Here is a 26,469-nt window from a genome sequence, read left to right on the forward strand (position 1 = left end):
TGATTTGGGGAGGACATTTGGAATAATTTTGGAGAATTGGGCTGGAGAACACCTAGAAGCCTGTAAGAAGAGCTTTATGGGTGATTCTGGTTGAAGCTCAGCTAGAGTGTATACATGTTACAGTCTGTAAAAGATTTTCCTATATGTTGTCCATTACTGTATTCAGGATTTTCAAAGCAATGGATTTAACAGAGGACACATAATTTATAGGATTATTTTATAATATTCACCCAAAGAGTCAAATGCAGAGGAGTGTTAGAGATCTGGTGATACACTAGAGACCCAAAGAATCCAGCCAGAGGCCTAGAGCCCATGGCCATGTTTCATTCAAATCCGTATCAAGGATCTGTACTGGTAAGGCCCAAAGACCAGTGGTGGAAGCTAGAAAGTCTGCACCAGCGGAGTGAAAGATCTGTGCCACCAGGCTGATGGATCTGCATTGGAGGCAGGAAGCAATGCTCAAGATGAAGACCAGAGCTCCACTTATGAAAACAGCAGCCATCTTGGGCAACAGTGAGGTCTTGAGCTCCTTTGATTATGAGAACAGCCAAGTCCATATCAGGAGAACCAACCACAGAAAGCTTCTCTAGGAAAATCAACAGCATACAATCTTCCCCTCCAATTCTCCTTTTATTCTGTTGGAAACAATACTCAGGTGGGACTTCCATGCCCAGAACCAAGATGAGTCAGTTCAGCTAGGCATTCCAAGTTGAACATTAGTTACTTCATCATGCTCATGTTCTGATATTTTTGAGGAGGCTGAAATTAAACGTAGTGGACAAGTTGGTCTGGTGGAAGTCATTTCAAGATAGCTTGACTTTCAGTCTATGGCATGGGTAGCAATTTCTGCTTTACCCTGTTTATCGTGAGAACTGGGAGCAAAAATATAGCGTATTTACTTTTTAATAAAAAACTTACATTTTGGCCCCCCAAAGACCACATGTAATGTGGAGGTAAAAGCCAAGTGTTAGAAAAAATTAGCATCATTAAAAAGAAAACAAGTACTTTGAACCCATACAAAAATAAAGATGCCCAGAAGGCTTCTCAAGAATCAACAAGATCCCATCTATCATAGGCTAAGCATACAAAAGTATAGATGTTACATTTGAGAAACATCTGGACTCCTTGCTCAAAAAGGGCTGTCTAGGGAACTGGTTCCCCAGGATTCATTTCATTGTGCTCAGCATCCAGGTACTCAGAAACTGCTGTATCCATCGTCCAAAGAGGCCCAGCTACTGTTTGTGCTGGCAGCACCCTTTGGTATTGTTCACATGATGCTGGTTTTATACACATGTAGAGGGTAAAAGTTGTGGAATCATGGCAGCTTGCACTCAGATTGCAAATGAAGGTCTTTGAGACCAAGCAATGTGCACCTGAGAGAGTAGTGTGAAAAGCTGTGAGAATGAAGCTGAATGTGCAGGGGAGACTCCAGGTAGTTTAGATGTCAGAAGCAGGAACCATCTTCCAAGGATAACTGCCAGCCATGAGTGAAGCCAGCCCAAGGGAAACGCTATGTACATAGGAAAAAAGCCCTTTGAAACTCTCATTTTACCAACATGTACCCTGGATATCAGCTAGGGATCTATAAAACTTAATGTTTGCCCTGATAGTTTTTGGTTTTGCTTTTTTGTTTCCTTTTTATCCTCTTATTTCTCTCTTTTATAATAAGAGTGTTTATCCTGTACCAAATTATATTGGGAAAATGTATGTTGGTTTTTAAATTTTACAGGTATTCATTATCCAGTTTCCAGTCAATGGGCACTTGGGCTGTTTCCAAGCTTTAGCTATTACACACTGTGCTGCTATAAACATGGGTGCACACATATCGCTGTGGTATGATTCTTTTAATTCTTTGGGGAAGATCCCCAGCAGGGGAATAGCTGGGTCAAATGGGACCTGTAGTCCTAGTTCTTTGAGGTATCTCCATACTGACTTCCACAGTGGTTGCACCAGTCTACATTCCCACCAACAGTGGAGATGCATTTTTTCTATAAAATGGAGTACTATTCAGCAATAAAGAATGAGAAACTAGAGACATTTATAGCTAAATGGATGCATATTGAGGCCATACTCTTAAGTGAAATAAATAGGACACACATGTGTAAATACCAAATAGTTTCTCTAGTGTGAAAAATTGAAAGTGTAAATAAGGATGAAAATGATTAAAATGAATAATTGATAATTTGAAGTAAGAAAAGGTCTAAGGGTTAGGGGATCATGGGAGGGGAAGGAGAAAGGGAAGAGGAGAAAGGGAAAATTATAAGAAAGAAAAATAATGGAATCAAACTCTGTGTAAATAGGGACGGGTGGAGGGGGTGAAGGGTGCACAGGTAATGGGAGAAAAAAATAAAAGCTAAGATACATCATGTTCTGGTACAAACACCCAATGATAAATGTAAATGTATTTTATACCTAAAATGTACCAATAAATATATATATAAATTTTAAAAAATTTACAGGTATTCAAAGACAAGAATTTGCCTTGAATCTTAGAGGAGGATTTGATTTAGACTTTTAAGCAAGATTTGAATTGTACATTTCGAGAGAGCATTAATATATTTTCAGTTGTACGTGGTATAACTATATCATGTTAGGCAGAATTATTAGCTTGTTATTATATTTATTGAAAATTAATCAGTTTAAGGAGAAATGATTAGGTGTCAAATTAACAAGAGGTGGATTTGTGCCAGCTAATCTTAATTACATACTTGGTTGGATTAAGAGATTGCTAGTAGATGCACAGTGAAACAGATCTCTGAGTACGTGCAGTTGGGTCATGCAGACATTATCTTCAGTACCATATGTTTCCCATGGGCCTTCATTCCTCTCAGGTACTGTTCTGCTGTATTCCTGTATGCCATGAACTAAGCAGCTTTGTTCTGCTGTGCCCTAGGGCTATCATGTTCTTGATTTGGATCCAGCTAGCCATGAACTGAATCCCTTGAAACCATGAGCAAAAATAATCCCTTCCTCCTTTAAATTGTATGTCAGATATATGGTCCCTGTGATGACAAGCTGTCTCATAAGACCCCCCCAAAAGGCCCACTGTGCTTAGTGCTTCATTGCTAAATGATGGACTTTGAGGTAGTGAGTGGATCATGAGGAGGCTTTCCCTCTCTGTCTCCTGTCTGCCATGAGATGAGCAGCTTTTCTCCACCATATCCTTCCACCTTGACAGTCTGCCTCACACAGGATCTGTAAACAATACAGCCAGCTGAGTATGTATTGAAACCTTTGAAATTATGAATCAAAACTCCTCCTTCACACTGATTTCCTCAGGTATTCTGTTACAGTGACACAAAGCTAACATAAGCTGTCTTGGTTCACCCATAAATTTTCTAAAATTGGTTTGTTTATTTGTTTGTTTGTTTGTTTGAGATAAGGTCTCCCTGTGTAGCTCAGGCTGCCCTTCAAATCATGGTGATCCTCCTGCCTCAGCCTCCCTCCTGTTGGGATTACAGCCATGTGCCACCACAGCTGGCTCTAATTCCCTAAAATTGGGACTTGCATGAAATAATGTGTTTATTTCAGGTTTAATAACCATATCTCTCATATTTACTAATGTTTAACATTTTAACTCTTTATTAAATTTTTATTCTACTTTATTTTTTGGTAAATTGTAATGATTATGAGGTACACAGTAATATGATATATGTGTACACATGCAATTATAGAATTAACTCATTCATCACCCAACATCCTACCTTGTGGCAAACAGCCCACTGTGCTCCTCATTCCCCATCCACTTGTAACCACTATTTTCTTCTCTGCTTTTATGAGGTTGTTTTAGATTCCATATATAATTGAAAACAGGGCCGGGCATTTAGCTCAGTGGTTCTGGCTACTGCCTTGCAAGCACAAGGTCCCAAGTTTGATCCCTGGTACCAAAAACAAAACAAAACAAAACAAAAAAACCCATATGTAATTGAAAACTTATGTTTCTTGTCCTGGCTGGCTTTTGTGATTTAAGCATAATGTCTTCAGATTTGTCCATATTGCCACAAGTGATATACCTTACCTTTTAAAAGGAAATGTAATAATTTTAAATGAAGGTATTAAACAGTACTTTAATTGTCAGAGCCTAAGCCGACTCACCTCTACCCTTTATCCTGTAGCACCCATTGGAATAAAAACATACAGAAATATCCAGACCTTGTTAAAATTCTCACGTGTAACAAACAGCAAATAGTAAACATACAAAGTCCATTTCTAATTAGTGCACTGTAAAACTTAAAAGTCTCTTGACCCTAAGTCTTGCTTTTGAAAGGCACACATGGCCCTCACCATGGTGAGAAGGTGAGATGGTTTTCTCAATGCTTTTCCCCTCTGCCCACTGTGGTAGTATGTTGCCACTGCTCCCTTCTCGTCTCAGAATCCTCATGTGAGTATCATCTCCAGTATTTCTTCAAAAGTATCATGAAGTATGACACCCTATGTTTAGTGCTAGTGATACTATGATGGTGAATACAGATGTGCTCCCCAAACTTCAGAAACTGAAGTCCAGCAAGGAAGGAAATTAAATGAGATTGATGAGATTAGGTAATAATAACATATCCTCATCTGTCTGCTTATGTCTCGGGGTACTACAAATTACTCCTCTGACTCCCTACCATTTGAGCGAATGGGTGAGAAAACAGCACTCCCTTTTTGTTTTCATGAGTCATAATTTCTCTCCTCATACACTGCTATCTTTTCCATTTCTTTTCTATGCAGACTTCTTGCTAAACTTTTTTCTAAACAATCCATACTCTTTTGTCTCCAAGATATTTCCTGTGGTGAAGGCACTGGTTACAGATAGTCCTTCAACCACCTAATCATAACACAGCCTGATTGCAAACATGTTGTGTGTGATTCTTTATCTCGATGAGATAATCAAAGATGACTCATTACTCAGACATTGAGGGGGACAGGTACCTTCTGGGAGCGATGCCCTCAGATGATAACCCCCATCCTGTGCCAGGCTATCTTTGGCAGAGTATTCTGCAGCCATGCTGGTACTAGACTAGACTATGAAGAATGGCAGCCCCTTGATGAGGTATCCAAAAAGAAGTTAAACTGTGTCTAAAATGAAAACCAGTTATGCTGCAGAAATTGATTTTCACATAACATCCAAGCAACATTTTCTGTTTTGTAAAGAGAGTTTCACCTGTGCTGTGTTTGCAGGCCAAAACCATTACAGCTTTATTTAGATGTGTGTGAGGGAACCATATGTTCCAGCTCACAGGAGGGCCAAGACCTGCATTGCAGGCGTCTCCCCTCAAGGTCCAATCACAGCACCTGATGCAAAAGTTTCCTGATGTGATGCTTGACTGAAAGCTAATGACAGGGAACACTTCATTTTTCAAAGTGTGCTTTTTCTCAGGAGCAAGTGCACTCTGTTGATTGCTTTTCTCCTCCCTACAGCCCATAGAAACAGCATGAAGAGCAGAGGCCCTGAGAAACAAAGACAGTTCTCCATCTATACATTCGTGTATTTATTCCTTCATCCATTCAAAATATATATTGATGCCTGCCAGGAATCGTATGGTTGGGGGGTGCTGCAGATATAGCTGTGAACAAAGCAGATGAGATTTTCAGGGTGTGTACCTGTGACAAAAGTAGATGATAATCAAATATACACCGTGTTTTTTTAGAACAGCTGTGCTACCAGTAGTGTCTATGCTATGGTGAAAATAAGTTGGGCTGATGAAAGGAGGAAGACTGGTTAGCCACTCTCCTTGTGTGAACATGGAAGGGCTCTCTTTAAACTGAGGCCCAAGTGGAGAAGTCACTTCTCCCTATTAGGGGAAGGCACATGCCAGGCAGACGTGGTGCCCTCACCTCGCTTCCTAGAGTCAGAAGGATTTTTTGTGTTTGAGGTCGTAATAAAGGGCCTGTGATGTCTGAACAGAGGAAGAGAAGTAGAATATGTAGACTGAGGATAGAGTGGCAGGTTAGGGCAAGGCCAGGTAGGACACATTTTTTCCTTTACACACAGGACCATGGACATCAGGATGAAGGGCTTGAATGTCTTCCTATACACAGTATGTTTAAGCCCGGGTGTGACATGATATGATTTTAATGGTGACAGACTCATGGAGGCCATGAAAAATGCTTAGTTTAGACATGGTTACACACTCTTTCCCTCTCTGTAAATGAGGACCTGATATCAAGTGTTTAACTTCTCAAAGGGAAAAGAAATAACAAAATAAAATTTAAGGCTCCTGTTTTTATTTCTGCAAACCTTTCATGATTTCACCTTTCTTTCTCTTAGTCCAGAGCTGGAATATCATTGCTTCTTGTACACTTAAAATGTCAGCTTGGAATTAGCAGATCTACCTGGCTTCCTCCTTTGTTAGCACATAAATAACTATGCTGAGGGCCAGTGATGAGATATTTTTTTAACCCCAACTTGAGCTCAGGTTTAAGCATGTGGTAGATCCTTTATAATTTGGCCCTTGTCCATGTGTTTGACTTCTATCTTATAGCTGTTGTGTTATAAATAAAACTACAGGAATCACAGGATGAGTGTGGCTCCATTTGTTTGTCTGCCTGTCTTCCTTCCACTGTCTGCCTTATGCAGAGCTACAATGTACCTGTGAAGGACTCATCACAAGGATCATATTTTCCTGCGAACTTCTCTCCATCTCTTCCAAACATTGGGTAACTACCTAACCACCTGATCATTCTGTGCTCCCACATACTATGGTCATATCTCTCTCCTGTTCTAAGCACACTCTAATCACCTATGTATGGCTGTGCATGTGTCCTGATGGAATGTAAACTCTTTAATGGCCAGTACTTTCTCCTTCATTCTTTGTTAGTTACTTTTCTCTCTTTGCTCTGATAAAATACTCAACACCAAAAGTGAAAGGGAGAAAGGATTATTTGGCTTACAGTTCATAGAGGTTTCAGTCCATAATCAGCTGGCTCCAAGGCAGGGTGGCAGAGGGGCCACTGTTCATGGCAGCAGAAGACAGCAAAAGCACAATGAGATCTTAACAGGTTATTTCTGCCCCCTTATCATATTTAGACTATTTAGGGTGGGTAGCACTCATACCCTTAATCCTGGTGCCCCACCGTGAATCAATCACACACTCTAGATTCAGCAAGCTCTGAAAGAGCATGAGGCTCTGGAGGAACATCTACACATAAGCTATGATAATTTCCATATGTCTGTTTATGTCATTATTTCTGGCATGACAGATCTATGCAATTAATTTTGGTTTAATGAAAGAATTGAGGAGAAGGAAGTTAAATGGATAATAATTTCAGTTAATATGTGTGGCCGCAATGAGAATCTACTTTGCAGAACTTCACCTTCAGACAGGGTAACTGACAGAGGACCAGGTGTTGTGCTCTGAAACTCCTGGCTGCATCTACGAATTTTCTGGTCCACACTTCCCAAGAATTACTCCCAGAAAGAAATTGTCCACACCAAGGCTGCTAATTACGGTCCATTCCTAGGAGGGAGGGCCTTCCTTTCCTGCACCTCCCTTAAACTGTGGCAAAATAGGATGCTTCCTTTTATTTCTCCTTCACATGAGAGTATATATATATTAGAGTCATGGCCTGATAGTCTTTGAGTATTTCTCAACTATAAGACCATTTTGTCTCACAGGCATTTTCCCTAATAGAACTCACGCACACTAAATCTTGTTTTGGTATCTGCTTCTTGGATAACTTTGGCTAAAGCTTGTTTATAAAATCTATTTGAATCCTTTATTGAGAAATGGTTCCTTGAGTACTCATTATATAGCAGGTATTTTGTTAGTGACTTGAGTTTCAAATCCAACAAGATGCAATCACTAGATCTGAGGAGCTAGCCAGGGATAGAGACTGGAAATTAGGTGTAATATAAAGGGAAAATTGCCATTAACAGGAGTCAGTGGGATACAAAACTATAGAGAGGTGCAAAGGCCAGACTGAGTATGATTCTATGTTGGCTGTAGTAGGAATGCAGAGGAGTATTATAGAAGGCTTCCTAGAAGTGTCCTCTATTGTGAAACTGGACATACAGTTTAGAATCAGCTAAAGAGGTGGAGCTACATTGGTGCTAGGAGGGAGGAAGTATGCCCAAGAGAGTGAACATAACAAAGCCAACCATAGACAAAACAGGAAGAAACATGAAAGGAACTAGGGGTGGCAATATACAGGGTCTAAGTGGTACTGATTTGGGGGGATAATAGTAACCAGGAAGAAGAGAAAGCTTGGAAGAGTTTTTCTTCCTGAAGTCCATCTCTGAGAGCGCTCTTGATTGGCAGAGCTGTCTTTCTGGATCACAAATTGAATCAACCAACCTTAAAGAAGGGCCTTTAAGGTCATAGTATTCCTTGACTACCTGCACTAAGTGAGTGAATTCATAGTCTTAAAGGAGTTGAGGACAGCCCAAAGTATCTCTTGGTTGTCTGGATCATACATTTGGGTCCTAGGATAACCAGGTTCCGTAAGATACTCAGTTTCCAGGTCTAACTTTTGTCAGATATGACTTAGGGTAAATAATTAAGCCACTCTGAGACTCAGTTTACTCCTCTATAACTTGAAAATGGTTAGATAATTTTTAAAGTAAAAGTGAAACTAAATGCTCTTAAGGAAGTGTCTGTGTCAGGCAGTGTGCTGAGTGCGTCATTTATTTAATTTATTTACTTCTAGGAGACATTTTACAGAATAAGATGCCATGATTTGCTGCATAACACATATCTTAAGGTCACAAATCCGGTAAGTGACAGACCTGGCATTTTACTTGAATTTACTTCACCAAAAAGATACATGTTTTACGTTAAATGCTATTCAATCAAGGTGGTATCATGTGTCACATGCTGGGAAGTTGATCCGGACTTTGGGTCCCCACGGTGCACCGCCTCTCTGATGCTTCAGTCAGTAGTTATGTCTTGGTTTAGAGGTCAAGACTTAAAGGGTCAACCCTGCCAGCAATTTCACAGCCAGACTCCTCATCCTAGCAGGTAGCAATCAAGTCTCAGGTAGGAGAACCAGGGAAAGTGTAGGTGTGGGTGGATTGGGGAGAGAGAGTGACACAGATACAAGTAAGTTGTGGAGCCAGATGTACCCAGAACAACAAAGGAGCAATATAGGGGAAGCAAAGGGAGAAGATTCATGGAGAACCACAGCAAAGTGTTTTCCTTTCCGAAAAATTACTTTGCATATTTATCCTGTGAAAATATATCTTCAATCCAGAAAATGGAGGCTCTTTCAAGGATTAAATCAAGGCAGTATTGTCTTCTTTTCTCTCAAAACTAATTCAGTCCACTTACACACATACACACACACACAGGACAGGCCAGACTGGTAGACCTTTTACATCCTCCCATCCCCTGTGTTCAGTGGGAGGTGATGTCTGAAGCATCAGTGAGGCAGTGCAACAGTGAGGGCCCCGAGTCCTTGCAGATAATCTTACCAGTGATCAGGTGATAGGGGCTCTGACTCCAACAAAATGAGAGACAACACAAAGAAAATGTAGTAGGACAGGAAGAATCTCCCAGTTGTACTTTGTCCCTCTTTGCTTTGTCTTTGTACCCTATAGTAATTATCAGTTATAAAAATAGAAATGCACATCCACATCATATGTCTATTAAGCTCCCATTATGCCTTGATCAAAGTGGTAAGCTCATTACATATTGTATGTGATAATATAATCTCATAATAATCGTAAGAGATAGATATCACATTAGCTGTGTCTTTAATTTTCACATGTAGAAACCTGAAAATCAAAGATTTTGGTCCAAGTATGCCTTCAATTAAAATATATTTTAAGAGTCCAGGCAGTAGAATTATAGCATAAATAGGTGCATAGACTAAATTTATTAATTTATTTATTTTTCCTTAAATTATTTTATTGGTACATTTTAGGTATACAATATGTTTGCATTTATCATTGGGTGCTTCTAACTGTATATGATGTATCTTGTTTCTTATTTTCTCCCTATGACCTGTGCACACTTCACCCTCTCCACCCTTCCCTATTTACATAGATTTCGTTTCCATTTTTCTCTTTTCTCATAATTTTTCCTTTCCCTTCTTCCCTTTCCCCTTCCCCTCCTTCCACCCCAACCCCTTTGGACCATTTCTTCCTATTTCAAATTATCAAATATTAGTTTTAATCATTTTAATCCTTATTTACACTTTCAGTTTCTCACACAAGAGAAACTATTTGGTATTTATACATGTGTGTCCTATTTATTTCACTTAAGAATATGGCCTCGATATGCATTCTTTTAACTATAAATGTCTCTAGTTTCTCATTCTTTATGGCTGAGTAGTACTCCACTTTATAAAAATACCCACATCTTCATTATGCAGTTTCTAGTTGATGGGCACTTGGGCTGTTTTCAAGCTTTAGCTAATACAAACTGTGCCAATATAAACATGGGAGCACATATATCACTGTGGTATGATTCTTTTAATTCTTTTGGGAAGATACCCAGCAGGGGACTAGCTGTGTCAAATAGGACCTCTAGCCCTAGTTCTTTGAGGTATCTCCATACTGATTTCCACAGTGGTTGCACCAGTCTGCACTCCCACCAACAATGGAGAAGGGTTCCTTTCTCTCCACACCCCCACTAGCATTTGTTATTGGTTTATTTCTTGATAGCAGCCATTCTTTTTGGTGTGAGGTGGAATCTCAGTGCTGTTGTCATCTGCATCTCTTGAATGACTGTTGACGTTGAACATTTTTCCATATATTTATTTGCCACTTTTAATTCTTTGCCTGAGAAATGTCTGTTCATTTCAGTTGCCCATTTTTGAATTGGGTCTTTGAATTTGGGGTTCTGATTTTTTTCAATTATTTATATATTCTAGATAGTAGTCCTCTGTCTGAGGTACAGCAGTGAAAATTTTTTCCCACATTGTAGGTTGTCTGTTAGCTCTGTTGGTGGTTGCTTTTGCAGTGCAAAAGCTTTTTAATAAGATGAGATCCCAGTTATTGATTCTTTGTGCTAGTTCACATGCTACTGAGGTTTTGTTCATAAAGTCTTTCTCTATGCCAATGTATTCAAGAGTTCTACCTAACTTATCTTCCAGCAAGTTTAGTGTTTCTGTCATAATACTTAGATCTTTAATCCACTTCAATCTTAGTTTAGTGCATGGTGATAGATATGAATCTAGTTTTAATCTTTGGCAGGTTGAAATCCAGTTTTTCCAACACCATTTATTAAATAGGCTATCTTTCCTTCAATGAGGGTGGTTGGTCCTTTGTCAAAGATAAGGTGGCTGAATATGTCTGGAGTTCTTTCTGCATCTTCTAATCTATTCCACTGATCCTTGGGTCTGTTTCTTTGCCAGTACCATGCTGTTTTTATCACAGTAGCTTTGTAGTATAGTTTCAAGTTGGGAATTGTGATACCCCCTGCCATGTGTCTGTTGCCTAGAATTGCTTTTGCTATTCTAGGTCCCTTCTGGTTCCAAATGAATTTTTGGAGTGTTTTTTCTTTTTCTGGATTGCATTAAATCTATATAGCAGTTTTGGAAGTATGGCCATTTTCACTATATTGGTTCTTCCTACCAAGGAACAAGGGATGTCTTTAAATTTTCTTATATCCTCCTCAATCTCATTTTTCAGAGTGCTGTAGCTTTCTGTGTAGAGGTCTTTTGCTTCCTTTGTTAGACTGATTCCTAGACATTTCATTTTGTGGATGCTATTGTGTGAGTTTGTTATTTGTGTATAAGAAGTCTATTGTTTTTTGAGTGTGGAACTTTTATCCAGCTACTTTACTGAATCTGTCAATTCAGTCTAGAAGCCTTTTGGCTGAGTTTTTTGGGCCTTCTATGTAAAGTATCATATTATCAGCAAATAATGTTAGTTGAACTTCTTCCTTTACTATTTTTATTCCTTTTATTTCTTTCTCTTTTCTAATTGCTGTGGCTAATGTTTCCAGAACTATATTGAAGAGGAGTGGTGATAGTGGACATCCTTGTCTTGTTCCTGATTTTAGCGTGAAAGTTTTCAGTTTTTGACCACTTCGTATGTTTTTGGCTGTTGGTTTTCAATAGATAGCCTTAATCAGGTTGAGATAAAATCTTCTGTTCCAATTTTCTGCAGAGCTTTTATCATGAATGGGTGTTGAATTTTTTCCAGTGCCTTTTCTGCATCTATTGAGATGATCATATTGTTTTTGTCCTTGATTCTGTTAATACAGTGTATTGCATTTATTGATTTATGAATGTTGAATCATCCCTGCATCCCTGGGATAAATCCAACTTGGTCATGGTGTATGATATTTTTGATAGCCCTCTGTATTCTGTTTGCCAGTATCTTGTTAAGGAGTTTTGTATCTATGTTCATTAGTGAGATTGGTCTGTAGTTCTCTTTTTGGATTGGGTCTTTACCTGGTTTTGAAATCAAAGTAACACTTGCTTCCAGGAATGAATTTCAAAGCCTTGCTGCTCTTTCAATTTCTTTGATGAGTTTAAGGAGTAATGGTGATACTTCTTTAAATGTCTTGTAGAAATCAACAGTGAAGCCATCCGGACCTGGGCTTTTCTTTGTTGGTAAAATTTTTATTACATTTTCAATTTCACTCATTGTAATTGGGGTGTTTAGAATTTCTATATCTTCATTTGACTTTGGTAATTTGCATGTATCTAGGAATTTGTCCATTTCGTCTGTGTTTTCCATTTTATTAGAGTACAGGTTCTCAAAGTAGGTATTGATGATCCTCTGGATTTCTGATGGGTCTGTTGTGAGTTCACCTTTTTCCTTCTTAATTACATGGATTTGAGTCTTTTCTTTCCTTTTTTTGATAAGGTTGGCTAAAGGTTTATCGATTTTATTTATTATTTTCATAAACCAACTCTTTGATGCATTGATTTTTTTTGTATCATTCTCTTAGTCTCCATTGCATTGCTTTCTGCTCTGATCTTTATAATTTCCTCTCTTGTACAAGCTGTGTGTTTGTTATGCTCTTTTGTTTCTAGGAGCTTGAGGTTCTGCATTAGGTTATTTATTTGAGCTCTCTCTGTTTTCCTAACATGGACATTCACTGGTATGAATTTCTTGCATAGAACTGCTTTCATTGTGTCCCATAGATTCCTGTATGTGGCATTATCATTTTCTTGTAGAAACAGTCTAATTTCTTCTTTCATTTCCACTGTGACCCATTGGTTGTTCAGGAGGGTGTTATTCAATTTCCATGTGTTTCTGGGAGTTTTGTCGTTTCTTATGTTATTGATCTCAAATTTTATTGCACTATGGTCTGATAATACACAGCAGATAACTTCCATTCTTTTCCATTTACTTAGACACGTCCTATAAGCTAGCATGTGGTTTATTTTGGAGAATGACCTGTGTGCAGCTGAAAAGAATGTGTATTCTAATTTTGTAGGGTGGAACACTCTGTAAACAACTATTAAGTCCATTTGTTCAATAGCTTGGTTCAGTTCTAGAATTTTGTTGTTAAATTTTGTCTAGATGATCTATGTACTTGTGATAGTTGGGGTATTGAGGTCCCCCACTACAATTGTATTAGTGCTTATTTCATTTTTCATGTCCATTTATAGTTGTTTTATATAGTTGGGGGCATTTGTATCTGGTGCATATATATTTAGGATTGTCATCTCTTTCTCTTGGATTGTTCCCTTCACAAGGATGAAGCAACCATCTTTGTCTCTCTTAGATAGTTTTGGTTTGAAATCTACTTTGTCTGCAAATAAGATTGCTACGCCTGCCTTTTTCCATGTTCCTGTAGTGTGGAGAACTGTTTTCCATCCTTTTATTTTCAGTCTATGAATTTCTTTTTGAGTTAAGTATGTTTCTTGTATACAGCATATTGCTGGAATTTGCTTCTTAATCCATCCTGTCAGTCCATTTATTTTTATTGGTGAATTGAGGCCATTAAAATTGGTAGTTATAATTGATAGGTATTGACTCATCCTTGTCATGATGTTTTACTGTTGTTGGCTCTTTATTTCTTATTTTTTCCCCCTTTCACTTTAGTTTCTTACCTTTCCTCCATTAGGCCTCATGGAGTTGTGACCTTCATTATCTTTTTTTAGGATATTGCTTAGAATTGTTTGGAGTGCTGGTTTGGTGTTCATGAAACTTCTCAGGTGTTCTCTGTCAGGGAAGTATCTGATTTCCCCACCAATTTTGAAAGATAATTTTGCAGGATACAACAGTCTAGGTTGAAAGTTATTTTCTTTTAGGGCTTGAAATACTTCACTCCAGGCTCTCCTTGATTTGAGGGTTTGTGTTGAGAAGTGTGCTGTGATTCTGATGGGCATTCCTTTGTAGGTGATTTGTTTCTTTTCTTTCACTGCCTGTAGTATTTTGTTATTCTGTTGGGTTTCTGGGATCTTGACTATTGTATGTCTAGGTGTAGATTTCTTTAATCATGGCTAGTTAGAGTTCTATATGCCTTACTTATCTGTATGTCCAATTCTCTACCTCTGTCTGGAAAGCTTTCTACTATTACTTCTGTGGACAGTTTTTTATGTCAATTGCACTTTCTCTTGTTCTTTAATGGACTCCTATCAGTCTTATGTTATTCTTCTTAGCATCTTCTAACAGCTGCTGGATTGATTTCTTATGGTCCCTTACTATTTTGAAGAAATCTCTGTTTTCATGGTACTTAACCACAATCCTGTCTTCTATATCTGATATTCTATCTTCAGATTACCTTAATCTGCTGTTCATACTTTCAATTGTGTTTTTCATCTCCTGAATGTCTGTTTGAATCTGTTTCATGGATTCCATTTCTTTCTTATGTTGGGCAATCATGGTTTCCATTTCTTTCCTATGCTGGGTATTCATGGCTTCCAGCATGTTTCTGAGCTCATCTATTTTTTTATCTGTTTCTGTTCTAGAGCCTCTAATCATGTCTTTCACTCTTCTCACCATATCTGTAGTTATCTGGGAGATTATTTCTGCTTTGAATTTTTCTAGAGCCTCATTCGTCTGTTTTGTTACTTCCTGTGCTGTCAGTTCAGGGTGTGCAGATGGTTGATTATCAGACTTTTCCACTTCGTTTCCCCCAGAATTTGCCTTTTGTGTGGTAGATGTCTGGTGTGTGACTTGCTTAAATTTCTTCTATTTTTGTTTTTGGTACTGTCCTTGGTTTAGTTCCTGAGTTTGATACTTTGAAGTTGCTTATTGTAAGTGTCTTTGTTGGTGTATTTAAAACACTTATGGAGTGATTGCATCTCAGTGGTGTTTTCCAGATATAGCTGTTCTTTAGCTTTTGAGTCTCTAATGGCTCTGAGGCTGTCTCATTTTCATTATACCAGGATGGACAACTGATTAGATCAATCACAACACCTTAGCCCAAATAATACAATCAGCAACACAATAGCATCAAGTACCTCTTAGAAAATGTCAATTTTTGGTAGTTTTTAATCTAACACCTTTAACTGTGTGAATTAAATCAAAATCAAGGACCAACCCAACATATGTTTATAGTGAATAAACTCTTCAATATAGCAACTTTACCTTTCAGGACGGGGAAGTAGAAGGATTTGGGAAGGGAGGGATAGGTAGGTAGAAGGATAAGGGGAGGTTATCATTGAGGCCAGAGGACACAGTAGAGAAAATGAAAGAGAAGAAAAGAAAAATAAAGAAGAAATATGAATTAGGGCCAGAACAGGAACACAAATGGAGACAAAGAACAATGTGGGACACCAAGGGAACAAGGGAAAGAGAGAAAGAAAAGAGAAAATAAAGAAAAAAGAGAAAAATAAAAATTTTAAAAGACTAGAAAAAGAAGAAAAAAATTAAAAATAAGAGCAAAAAAATAGTGGTAATTTTGAAAATAACAAATAAAAGATAAAAATGAAGGGCCTCCCTCAGGGTATGTCTCTGCTGTCACAATAGACAACATGGGCAGCAGTGTACAGTTATAAGTCAATGAGTCTCAGTAAACCAGTCACAGACCCATGACATTCAGGTAGATTTCTGGCTGCAAGTCCCAAGTTGAGCTCCCTGTCCTCCTGAAGGGTTGAAATCTGCAAGGTTCTACTGCGGGTTCCAGCTGCCTTTCCCCTGAAGATAGTCCAGGTTCCAATGGGAGGTGATGATCCCTCCAACTTACCAAGTTCAGTGGTCTGGTGTGTCTTTATTGCAGAGATTCTCTTCACTTTTGCAGTGGGCTTCAGTTTTCATCAGAAAGCCTGAGAGAGGCCCTGTCTCTGTTGTTCACTTCTGCAGCTCAGGACAATGGTCTTTATGTCCCTCTATGCCTCTGTAGTGTGGAACCAGGTAGCTGCACAGCCAAGAGGCCGGGGACGGGGGTCCCCTATGATAGCGGCTGATGGGTGTGCCCTGGGGGTCCTCACCATCTCCTAGTCACAAATGGACCTGGTGAGGTGGATGGAGCAGGGCTCCAGTCAGCCCGGGGCCACTCTGCCCATGCTGGTATGCTGGCAGCTGGTGGGCATCGCATAGACTAAATTTAGGTTTCAAGTTTAGGCATATCCTGACTTTGGAGAAATATGCTACATTGTTCACACTTTGTACTTATCTCCCAATTTGATCCATTCCTCCCCCTCTCCCTTGTTAATACCATAAATGTAAGCCATTGCTACATATTTTAAAATCCTTCCATCTGTTAATTTCTCATCAACACCATTTACTTTGTCCTCTCTGTGATTCATTTTCCAAACTATGCCCAGAATGGTCATAGATAGATTGGTAAGTATTAAAGATGGCTTTAAATGTGCTACTTGCTCAGCTAGGTGAATGAGAATACTCTAAACTGAGGTAGAGCAGCACAGGTTTTGAGGGAGAGGGGTAACTGGATCTTAGTTACAGAATTTGAGTTATGATATGATCTACAATAACATAATATTTTAGTCACCTTTACACGCCCACTTAGATTTTTTGTCATGATTTTAAAAAGAAAGTATACATAGCTTGATGGAATACCATGAATATATAAGGTGTTATTATTAAGAATATTTTCGGTTTTTTTGCATCACACAGTCAGTGGGAGATTTTGAAACAAATACATCCAGAGTGCCTGAAGCACTTTAGAGAACAACTACCTTGAAAATATCAATTAAGATAAATAAATGGGCAGGCAGGCTCTTGCTGTCTTGAAAGTCTGTTTCCCTTTCTTGGTTTGCATTAAAAGGATGGTCCTTTTTCTTTCGATTTACATGTACATATACACACCTTGCAGTTTAATTCACGATCTATGAAGTGCTAATACCAAAGGACAGATAAGAAATTTAGATATTAAATATGTTTAGGGTCTGAATCACACTGTGAAGGGACACTTCCTAGTCCAGGAATGCAGAAACAAATGCTGATTTGGATCTAAATAACATCCACCAACTAGTCAAAGACATACACCTCACTACAAGATAGTTTCTAGAGAACAAAAGCTCATTGTTTCAAAATGGTTCAGAGAATACTACTAATATTAATCATTCATCCCTTACCCTCAACAGACTTTGATGAATTTTCCTTACACCAACTTAGCATTTGACTTATTCTATGTCATCAAGATAATTTTCAATTTCTACATTCTCTCCTGAGTTACAAAGGTAAGTCTAAAGTCTGCTGATTGAGTCCTTACTTTTGGGTCAACTATGGGTCTAGGAATATTATCATTTATCTCCTCTTTCAATTTTCACAGTACCTCTGCCACTTATGCCCTTCCATAGAGAAGGTAGGATCTAAAAGTTGAAGACACTTGTTCAGGATTAGCTAATAAGTGGGGATCGATCCCTTGTTTCAGACCCACACGCACCTGTCTAATAAATTAGATTCAGGTATCATTTATATGCTAATATGTTTCATGGATCCAATGATATAAATAGCCAACAGGAATTTATCACATTTGTGAGCAAACTTTCTTCCTCAAACATTCCACTTTAACATGACATTCAGGAGAGGTGAAGTCTGTACGAAAACACATGGACTTGCCAGAACTGGACTTAAACTCTGTTGCCTTGACTATTTCAGACTATTTCTGCAGACCATGCTCCCATTCCTTACAGCACAGCTTCAAGTCCACACATTAGAGAAATTGTCATTCAACAAATATCCTCTCTTTGGCTTCCAATTTCCATTTCTTGCCTAGAGATGGGAGAAATTCCATAGGAAGTGGCAGTTTCTTCAAGACCTGAAAAAACAGCATGCTGCTAATTATAGAAATAAATAACTGGTGACTGGAACCATCTGTCTTTCCTTTGGCAAACACCTAGCTTTCATGTGAAATTAGTGCCACCTGCAACCCACAGGCCCCCCTGAGACACAAGGGCTGCCCACTGCACGTTCAGAGTTGACTGCTCTGCCACTACAACCCACAGTCACAACCCTATGGGCTGTCACTCACCCCCAGAGAGACATACTAATGAAGTCAGTAGCGTTCCTGAGCTCTTTCCATAGCTGAAGGAAGGCAGAACAAGGGCGGAGCTGGGGTCACTGGTGGCACTTTTGTGGGCAGCATGGACATGCAAGACGGTCACCCTTACGCTTTCCTGGGTCAGGGACAACAGAGACTTCATCTTCCATCATTTGTTCTCTGAGTCAGAGCACATTTCATACTCTGCCTAGTAGTAGTGCACATTTCTAAATGATATCAGAAATCCCCCAACATTGCCTGTGTACTTTAGAAACATTATTTCTAATTCAATTCCCAACCTTCTAATTGTGTGATCTTGGTTAAATCACTGTACTGTTTTTGGTCCTTTTCCTCATGTACACATTGGGAGTAATAATAGGAACTATACATCTGAGCTTTTATGAGAATTATACAAGATATAATACATTAAAAGTATAATTCAGTATATAGAAATCCCTCAGTATATTGTGGCTTCCATTAGTCAGAAGTGAAAGCTCCTGATATTTTCAGGGCCCAAAGACCCTAAAAAACCTATAAATGTCCTGAAAATATATAAAAACTTTGGTCCTATGATGATTTTGGGGGAGGATGATAAAGATTCATAATAGTAATCAGAATCTCAATGGTGTTCTTCTGACCTTCTCCCACTGTTCTAATTTAGAGATTGGAGAGTTGGAGCATTTTTCCCAGATTTTCAGTTACATTTCCTCCTGCTGTGGAAACTGCACACAAAGCCACTTAGTGTCTCCCAGAGACCAAGAAGCAAGAGTTGGAAGCAGGTGCAACTCCTCTCCTCTAATTTACATCACCAAGAGAACAAAAGCCAGTCCCCTAGCACATCTCTATCTGCCACCTCTCTAAGCATTTCATTCCACATGGGTACTTCATTAATTTTATCAAGTCTTGCCCTGCACTACTAGTCTAGTGTTAGGAACAATATTGTGTGTGAACCCTGTGGCATCTATTATTGCATGAACACCTTGGACATCTATTATTACATGAACACAATTTCAGTTATTGTTTCCTTGGCAGAGAGTAGCAACCAGTTACAGCTATATGACATCTAGCAGGTTACAAAATGATTTCACGTTTATTATTGGAACTCATCATAATTCTACAAGGTTTTTCAAGCAAAGAAATTTATTTTCATTGTACGTGTTGCATAATTGATGTCCAGTAAAGAGAAACAGAATATAAAGATTTAAATGGTTTCTTTACAAATATTATCCTACCTCTCGGTTTTTATAAACTTGTAAAAATATCTACTTTTCCCCCTTTCTTTTTGGTGATGAAAGAATTCAGAAAATGGCTCCAGGTGCCTTGACTTGTATTGTCTTTACGGATCCTCCTCAATATCAATTACTTGATCAGCCAAGCATATATGCAAACAGTATGCTTTGACATTCAGAATGCTGGGCAGCTGAAAGTGAGCTTTAAAAGATCAATAAACTCTTGTGAGTTTATTTATTCCCAAAAATTTGAGAATATCTATATGGCATTATGTTTTAAACTCATACAAACAAAACTATCCTAAAAAGAGAGACAAGGACATTGAGGTGGGAAAAGTACTAGAGGTAACAAATTTTTATCAAAGTACTAAAAAGGGATAATAAAGATAGAGAAGTAATGTGCACAAACTGACTATATCACTATTCAATTTGACTAAAACACAACCTTAGAGATATAGACATAGATTCCTTGGAGAAAAGATACTACATAGCCTTCTCCGTACAGATTATTCCCTTTGTCATTGTTGGGAAAAAATAAATGACACCCACAACTTAAAATACAAGAGATTTATTTTGGCTTATGATTCATAGAATATTCAGTGCACAGTCAGCTGGCTCCAAGACAGGAACGGCATGGTGGAAGATTCAGGTGGAGGAGAGCTGCTTGTGTCTTAGGTCAGGAAGCAGAGGGAAGGGAGGACCTGGGAAAGAGATGTGCTCTTCAAGTCAAGCCTTCCAAAACCTGCCTCTAACTGGGCCATACTTCCTAATAGCAAGTCAGGTATAATGCAGCCTCCCAAAAATCCAATCATTTTCAACCAGCCCGAGCTGGGAACACATGAGATATTCCAGGGGCCCTCTGCATCCAACACAACACAACACAACATACACACGCACATACACAGCGAGAGACAGAGAGAGACACACATGTGTATGTATATGTGTCTATGTACATACACACATTAGCAGAAATATTATTTTCATATTTCCAGGATTCAGACAACTACCTGAGGCAGTAGAAGAACCCCTTCACCCATCCCTTGTGTCATTCATCTTGCTGCATTCTTTCAGTAATTCATCTAATATTTTTTGAGCACTGACTATATAGCACATTTGGTTAAAATCCTCAAAGCACAGTAGAGGAGGTGAAATATGAGGAAATCAATAGACATACAGTGGTAAGTTATGATAGTTATAGACTGGTGTTAATAGAGAGTAAAAAGAAGAGGAAGACACAAAACTCAAGCTCTAAGCTGCAGGCAGATCCTTGAAAGGATTTATTGCTTGGGATGAGACTTGCAGGATATGTACACACTGAACGTTATAGATTCCAGAAATGGGAAGGAAACAGAGATTCCAGCCAGAAGAAACAGCCTGTGTAAAGGCAACAGAGATTGGAGAAACCCTCCCTGCTCTCCATTCCCTTTGATTTACCCATCAATCACCTGCACCTTCATGCCCTCGTCTTACGTCATGCTAACATTAGCTTTGTTGTCTTCAGTGATATCTATCTAGCTATTTTCCAGGTTAAGAAACTCTTTCTTCAGAGAAAGCCAGTTTCATAAACCATTTAACCTCAGAGCTGGTTCTGCATGTTTTAAAATATTCATATGCTTTACCAATGTTCTCACCATAGGGTTCAACATAGGATGTATTTGTGATACACTGAGCATGCGATATAACCTATAAAATGGCTACTCTCATTTCTGCAGAACAATTACGTCTTTGGGATCAAGGAGGGACCACCTGAATTGAACATATTTTTAGGTTGCACTTACAAGCTGGGAGTTGTGGTGGCATCTAACTACAGTCCTAGCTACTAGTTTCTGTTTTCCTGAAAGTCATCAGTCTTCTATATTGTATTCCCTATTTTTCTTAAGTTCTTGTGCCTAGCTGCCAAAAAGCTCAGAAAGTGCCCTCATAAAAGAAAATCTCTTCCTTTTTTGCTTAATTTTTGATTTTCTCTCTCTCTCTAAATGGGACCTCAAATCAATTTAAAAATCATTATGAATTCTCTACATTTGACTTTTTAGTGGAAGCTCAAAAATATTTCAGGATTTTAAAGTGATAATTAGACCTATCACGCTAGACAAATGCCGCATAATTTGTCCATTCCTGCAGCAAATCCTGCTTCTGGGAAGGAGGGCAAATATTTAAGAATGAAATGAGACTGATGCTCACATGAATTAAAAAACAACTGTTTTAAATCTTCAAAATGATTTTCCTGGTTCTTGCTCATTAGTCATTCTTGCAGAGTCCTGTGCCAAAATTCTGAGCAGTTTCTTAGTCGCTAAGACCATTCCTTCTCTTCCTCTTCATCGTTAGTGCTAATTTATATGGATCTTGAAGGAAGTGAGCGCCAGCATTCATATCACACCAGTTCCATCCCTGAGAATGACAAAGTGAAACCTAACAGGAGTTTAATTCATGGTCATTGTCCCTTCACCAGAGAAAAGTGAGAAGAAGAGCTTTCTCCTGGCAGGAAGCAGAGGAGGCAGGGAGGGCACCTTAGGAAATAGGAAATAAAGGCAAAGGAGAAGAATCTCTAGCCAAAGTGCTAATCAGAAAATTTAAAAATTGCTTTTTGACAACATAGGCAGCCTTTGCAAGATGTCATTCCTATTTTAGATAAACCAATAAAATAGGACATGAAAGAAAATGTCACATAATGAATGAAACAAATTATTTCTCCTTACACATCTTATTTCAAGTCTCTGTCAGAAGCAGTCTATCTCAGACTATAATCCAGAATTTCCTATGGCTGGAATGGCATCAGACTTACACAATTAAAAGTAATTCAACAGTTGAAATGAGCTTATTGTCCCTCTTAAATTCCCTCCAGCCTCTCTGCCACTTTGTTTGGAGAACTGTCCTCAGCTTAGGTGTTCTGGTAATAGCAACAATAATAACAGGAACAATAACCCAGTAACAATGAAAACATTCATATATAATAGCACGAATTATGAAATATTTAATATATTTATTATTTTATCACATTATTAATTAATATATATTAACCTATGACATATATTATGGATCAAAATGAGTTAATGGGTTTTAATGTTTCTAAGGTTGTAGAAGAAAAGAGAGAATATGCCACAGTGAATATATGGTCCACAGAGCCTGAAGTATTTACTCCTTTTTTTTTTTTTTTTTGGTACCGGGGATTGAACTTGGGTCCTTGTGCTTGCAAGGCAGGCAGCAGAACCACTAAGCTAAATCCCTAGCCCCTGAAGTATTTACTCTTTACCCTTTCTCAAAAAAATGTTAGCCACTCCCTAGTATATGTTATTATTTATATAGAATTTACTATATACCAGATTATTGTATAATTAAAGAGTTTTGCTAGATTTTGTTTCTATTTCTTCAGAGGCAGCTTCTAACACTTGGAATATATTCATGGTGGGTTCCACAGTCTACACTTGAATTTATGCTAACAAAGAGATTCATGATGGGTCCCAAAATAGTTTTAGGGTGGGGCTCATCATACCACAAAACCATCTATCCCTGTGATTACCGAGAGCTCAACTGAGCTCTCAGGCTTGGTGATACACACTGATACGCCAGGAGGTTGATGAGTTCTGACAACATAGAAGCTTTGTGCTTGGCTTCTTCAGAACTCACCATATGTACTTCTTTATTTGGCTAATCCTGACTTGTATCTTGTGTGATAAATCTATAAGCAAAAGTATAGCATTTCCTGAGTTTTGTGAGTTGTTTGATTGAATACTCAAACTTGAGGGGGTAGTGGGAATTTCAAATTTATAGCCAGTTAATCAGAAGCACGGGTGACATGGGAACCCCTGAGCATGTGCCAGGCTTCTGGAGTGAGGCCAGGCATGTAGAAGACCATGTTGCTAACCTGTGAAGGCTGTACAAACTCTTGTTAGTATCGTGATTGTTTTGTACATGCTGGCAGGTGGTTTCCCTAAAATTTAAACATATATTAATCCTCAAACAGCTCTATGATGTGTGTCTTATTTTGTGCATATTACAGATGAGAAAACTGAGGTATGGAGAGACTGAGAAATTTGCCTCAATGTCTCACAGCCGGGCAGGATTCAAACTCAGTGCTACCAAACTATAATCCTATTAAAGTTCTTCTAGGGCTAGACAGATAATTATAGAACTAGTTCAGTACTCTTCAACTTCAACGTCTCCTTCACGGTTCTCTTTTCCTTGGCCTTGAAGCACATTCTCATCCTAGCCTCTAGGTGTTCTACCCACTCTGCGTCCTTGGTCTGCTGACTGGATCCTTCATGTGTTTCAAACACCCAGGCAGAACTTTTCAAGAGAAAGATAGTGGGTTGTGGAATAAGATAGACTTAGATTTTATTGTTGCTCTCCCGCACCTGAGTCTCAGACATGTTATTTGATAGTACCAAGCTTCCATTTACTCATCTGTTAAATGGAAAGGTGAGTAAGTGATAAAATAATGTGCAGTAAGGTATACTGCAGTAGGGTAAAACTGTTGTTAAATCCTGTCTGACACAAGGTATTGAAGGATGCAGTTTTCATCCACACAGTATCTATCTGGATCCACAGGTATGTATGGGAGTTTTGGATCCCCTGAGATATTTCCAAATACAACCTGGGAGAAGGAGCAAGATATTCACTGGAAACAGGCAAATTACAGGGAGGATCTATGCATATTCTGCTAGAGAAAATTCCCTCTCCAAGGAAGAATGAATCAAGAGAGACAAACTATTAGGAAAGAAAGAAAATAGAGGTAATAGGGTTTGAAGGTGGATATACAGGTAAGAAACTACCAAGAGGGCTGTGACTTTTAATTTAACCTGCCATTGCCAGGGCATGCTGTTAGCCCACAAGCTCACTGGGAAGGGAAAGGCTGGACCTGCCAACTAAGAAATGTTGCATTAACTCCAGCTCCTCTGCAATTGCACCACCTTGCTGTGTGTTCTTCTTTAACTCAAAACAACACAGAGGGAAGGTGTCTCTTTCCCTCTCCCTTTCCCAGCAAGACGAAGGTTCAGAAGCATCAGAAGCCAATGAAATCAGAATTTGCGCTGTAAACTATGATGGAAGCAAGATCAGTAGTCTTTAGGAGTAGTTGTTAATGACTAAGCCAGGACCTTGGTGGGGACCCATCATCCTGAATAAGATGATTTGAGAGCTTGTGGGAGGAGTTCCATTGGTTTTTCCATGTACATCACTATAGGACGGTGTGCTATATCTGATTATAATTTGACACATCAATAAATATTGAAAGTTCTTATTTCTGAAACTGTTATCCTTTCGTTTCTTTTTTAGCCTTTCCCTGAAGTTCCCTGATGCATTTCTGTTCTTTCAGGATCTGAGGATCTGTTCTAAGATCCAGGCCTGTGTCCTTCTCTTATCTTCGGAGAGATGCCAAAGCTTCTTCCTCCCTGCCTACATCCACAACTACCACCTGCTCCTTCGTTCATTCTCTTTGCTGTAACAATGTAACAGGATGCCTGCTGGGGGTGACTCTTTGGAAAGCATCATGTCCGCTTCTGTTTGTAACCCCCGCTTTGTTCTCCTTAGGAGTTGAGTTTCCTCCTAGCTGGACCGGTTGCCCAGAAATAAGCCAATATGGATTCACTCATACCTCAGTCTGCCCCGTAACATGCATTACATTTCAACATTTCTTCATGTCTTGAGTCACCAACCTCCAGCCATTCTCTATCACAAACTTTAGGGCAGCACTGACCAACAGTAGCCTCTAGTCACGGGTGTCTATTTATCACTTTAAGTGGAGATGGACTTGAATGTAAAATACATTCTGGATTTCAAAGATTTAGTACAAATGAATATAAAATACCACTCTAATAATTGTGTGATGATTTCATGTTCAGATATTTTAGACACATTGGATTACATGTTGGTAAATTATTGACATCTATCTCTGTTTTTCTTCGAAATGTGGGTACAGGGACATGAAAATTACATACATGGTTTCCATGTGTGTTATGCATTATGCTTCATTGAAAAATGCTGTTAAGAAGTTCCTTTAAAAAACATAATCTGGCCATTTTATTCCCCTGATTAAAACCCTTCAGGGGTACCTCAGGACACTGGTCAGATTACCTAATGTGACTGGATACTTTTCAGTTCTAGGGCCTCTTTGGCACTCCCTCTACTCCCATGCTCCTACCTACAGTGGATTCCTGGCAGCCAAAGGAATGAGCTCTGCTTCTCTACACCTCCAGTCCTCACCTCCACCTGAAGTCCTGATGGTTCCATTTGGAAACCCATTCTTCCCCTGCATTCAATCCCAGATCATCTTTGTACCTCAGTTTAGATGTCACTACACTTCAGTTTAAGTGGCCCTTCTCTACCTTCCCAATGTCCAGGGCTTACTGCTCACAAGCACCACAAAGCATTTCAATCCTGTCTGTCCATTCTATTGTCAGTGTGAAGCAGAACCTCTATCTTTGTCAGTGATACACACCTAGTACCTGGATCAATGCTTGGAACTTATAGTTACAAAGCATTTGAGGAACAGCAGACCAATATTTAAATAAAGGAAGGAATTGATCCTCATTCTTTGAAATCAGTAGATTGTAGCAATGAATGAGTGGGAGAGATAAGAAGTTGGATTGGTTTCTGGATCATCTCTGAAGACTCAGATTGCTTAGAAACAGGTCCCCGACTCCAGTAACCCTAGAGACCAGGGACCCTCTTTTGCCCTGTAGCTCAAATATAAACTTTTCCAGGGTCTTAGTTGCTAGACTCTTCACATTTGGCATTTCCCCAAAATGTCTAGTGAGAAATTTTCACTCAAAGTTGTCCTCACTCATGCACTGTAGAGTTGCAAAGAAACAGCATCTGTTCCCTAGGACCCAAGCCAACATTATTTCAGCAGACCCTTCAGGCCTCAGGTCCCTCTGTGCACAGTAGTGTCAGGACAGGCTTGTAATGTCCTTGATAAAGGTTACCCTTTACCCCTTAACCTATGATGTTGAGACATTTATCTTCAC

This window comes from Heterocephalus glaber, unplaced genomic scaffold (genome assembly GCF_053883595.1).
Source record: "Heterocephalus glaber isolate CG9 unplaced genomic scaffold, H.glaber_assembly_v1.0 deba00001479, whole genome shotgun sequence".
NCBI lineage: Eukaryota > Metazoa > Chordata > Mammalia > Rodentia > Bathyergidae > Heterocephalus > Heterocephalus glaber.